Source organism: Silene latifolia, chromosome X (genome assembly GCF_048544455.1).
Source record: "Silene latifolia isolate original U9 population chromosome X, ASM4854445v1, whole genome shotgun sequence".
Lineage (NCBI taxonomy): Eukaryota > Viridiplantae > Streptophyta > Magnoliopsida > Caryophyllales > Caryophyllaceae > Silene > Silene latifolia.
Genome location: NC_133537.1, coordinates 293,412,558 through 293,415,672, shown reverse-complemented (window position 1 = coordinate 293,415,672; position 3,115 = coordinate 293,412,558). Strand labels below are relative to the sequence as shown.

The 3,115-nt window shown below is 41.7% G+C and overlaps 1 non-coding gene across 1 annotated transcript; it reads right to left on the bottom strand.

Annotated features, from left to right (window-relative positions):
- Positions 1-396: 396 nt before the first annotated feature.
- Positions 397-504, bottom strand: LOC141624380 (small nucleolar RNA R71). The gene has a single exon (XR_012534187.1). It is a non-coding gene; the product is annotated as a small nucleolar RNA R71 (small nucleolar RNA).
- Between the last annotated feature and the right edge of the window lie 2,611 nt (positions 505-3,115).

The following is a 3,115-nucleotide window of genomic DNA, read 5'->3' as shown; positions in this document are numbered from 1 at the left end:
AACCCAACACAAAATCAACCCACAATGCCTAAGTTTTCATCACATTCCGTACCCACCGAGGAGAACCTACCCAATGGTACTCCCACACCACAACACTTAACCGGAAATTTTATTGCCAAATCCGCATTTATCCAATTAGTCGAAAGAAGCCAATTTGGGGGGATGCCTAGTGAAGACCCTCACTCTCACATGGAGACTTTTTGCGACTATTGTGATGCGATATCTCAAACCGGTGTAACTCAAGACCAAATTCGATGGGTCTTATTTCCTTTTTCTCTAATTGGCACCGCGAAACAATGGTTGAAAGGCCTTGATAAGGCTACTCTCGGAATTGATTCTTGGAAGAAGTTGACTCTAGCTTTCTACAAAAAGTTATATCCACCGGAAAAGACTAACATGCTAAGAGCTCAAATTACGGGCTTTAAGCAAAGAGATGAAGAATCTTTGTATGAAGCTTGGGAGCGATTCAAAGGAATTTGCCGCTCATGTCCTCATCATGTACTTAGCGAGTGGTTCTTGGTACAACAATTTTGGAACGGTCTTTATGAAGACTCAATGAACATTCTCAACATGGGATCAAATGGAATGTTCACCGAAGTTGATGACAATCAAACTTGGAACAAAATTGGGGAAATGGCGGTCCATAACTCACAATATAGTAGACCTCGCAAGGCTACTAGAGGAGGAAAACATGAAGTGGACTCTATTACTCAATTGGGTGCTCAACTTAGTGCTCACATTGATACCATCAATTTAAAGTTTGAAAAAGCAATGGCTAGACTTGAAGAGGCCTCAAAATCACCAAAGCATCATGCCAATGCCATGGCGGCATCTTCATCAATCCCAAGTGGGATATGTGAGAATTGTGGAACTTTGGGACATGACCAAAGTGAATGTAGGGGAACAAATGAACAAGTGAATGCTTTCCAAGCATACAAGAGTGGTACCCCTTATTCAAATTATTACAATGAAAACACCAAATTCCATCCAAATCTCTCATACAAAAGCCAAAATGTTCAAAACCCTCAACCAACATACACCCCACCTCCCATCAGAAACCAAAATCAAAGACCCTTTTACAACCAAAACCAAGGTTACCAAAATCAAACTCCATACAATCAACAAAATGACCAAGGTTTTGATGTTAAAAAAGCGGTCCTCCAAATGCAAAAGAATCAACAAGAGTTTTTCACTCAAATGAGAAAGGATAGTCAAGCAAAGGAAATCACCATCAACAACATCCTAGCTCACACCAAAATGTTGGAAACCCAATTGACTCAACTAGCATCTTCAAGCTCACAAAGACAAAAGGGGCAATTACCACCTCAAAGTAATCCCCCAAGAAATGAAACGGTTAGTGCCATTCACTTGAGGAGTGGTACAAGGTATGAAGCACCGAAGAAGCAAGTTGAGGATGAAGTTGTGGAAGCTAGTGACAAAGAAGAAATTGTGCAAAACTCCAAGGATGGAGAACCATCAAAAGAAGAAGTTTCAAAGAAAAATGAAGACAAGGTCAAGGAGAAGGAGCCCATTGTGATTAGACTTCCTTTTCCAAGTCGTCAAGCCAAGCCCAAATTTGATGACCAACTTGGTAAATTTATGGAAATTGTGAAGAATTTGGAAGTCTCGATTCCTTTCACGGAATTAATCAATCACGTGCCGGCCTATGCAAAATACATGAAAGACATCCTCACAAAGAAGAAGTCGATCCGGAAGCTTGAGACTATCGCCTTCACTAAGGTGAGTAGTGCAATACTTCAAGGGAGGTCACCTCCAAAACTTAAAGATCCGGGAAGCTTCTCAATACCGTGTACCATTGGCGACACCACGATCAACAAAGCCTTATGTGATCTAGGGGCTAGTGTGAGTGTTATGCCGTACTCGGTGAGTAAAAGGTTAGGGATGGGAGAGCGTAAATGCACCAATATCACACTCCAAATGGCCGATAGATCGACGAAGACACCATTAGGGATATGGGAAGATGTTCCCGTAAGAGTTGGGAAATTTTTCATCCCGGTGGACTTTGTCATTGTTGACATAGAAGAAGATTCCAACATTCCAATCATTCTAGGAGGACCTTTCTTGCACACCGCGGGTGCGGTGATTGATGTGAAGCATGGAGAGCTCACTCTATAAGTGGGAGATGAGAGCATAACTTTCAATCTTGACAAGACCATGAGAGCTCCCCGTTTACATGAACCATGCTTTATGGTTGATCATTATAGCCGGAAGGATGATAAGAAGAAGTCGGGATTCCAATGGAAGAAGAAAATTGATGATGCTCCATTCAAAGAGCAAGTGAATTGTAATAAAGAGAGCTTGAAAAGCTCACTAAAGTCAAGCAATGAAGGGGATGGCCTCGTTGGCAAAGACAAGAAAGTGGGAGAGTTGTCTCTATCAACTCAAGAGATATTTAGTGACCAAGTAGATGAAGTTTGTGGTCTTTGGGACGATGAGTTTGAAGGGATTTTCAATCCCTACATTGGTAATGCTATCGATAAAGACCAACATGAAGGAAAACAAGGGCAAAGGTCTATTGAAGACCTTTATCATGATAATGAAAAAGCTTTTGACTACTTTTTCAAGGTGTTGAGCAACATCAACAACACCTTGGACATGCCCCCATGACATCTCACTAAGGATGAGAGTTTGGTGGAGTCCTCTCCAAACCACCATTTGTAAATATTTCTAACTCCCTAACTCGCATTTTAATTCTTATATTGCATTTTTGTCATTTTTGGATTTTTATGCTTTGATCAAGGTAATTATCATTTTTGAGAGAAGTGAGGGTGATTTAATTGATTTGTAGTGCTTTAGCTTAGTGTGGGGATAGCAATTGCCTAGGCTATTCATGCCTTAGTAGTGCCCCTACACTGAAGAACACGGGATTTGAAGAATGAAAAATGACACGGGATATGCAAGTGCACGGATGGAACTGAATCCGGGTAGACCAGGGAGAATCCGAGCGTCCTTGAGGGGAATCCGCTCGTCTTTAGGGAATCCGAGCGTCTTTGGCAGAATCCGCCCGTCCAATTGAACTGTAAAATTGAAATTTTGGGACTGTTGAAGAATCCGCTCGTCTTTGCAGAAAGACGCCCGTCTTTCTGCCAGTGCA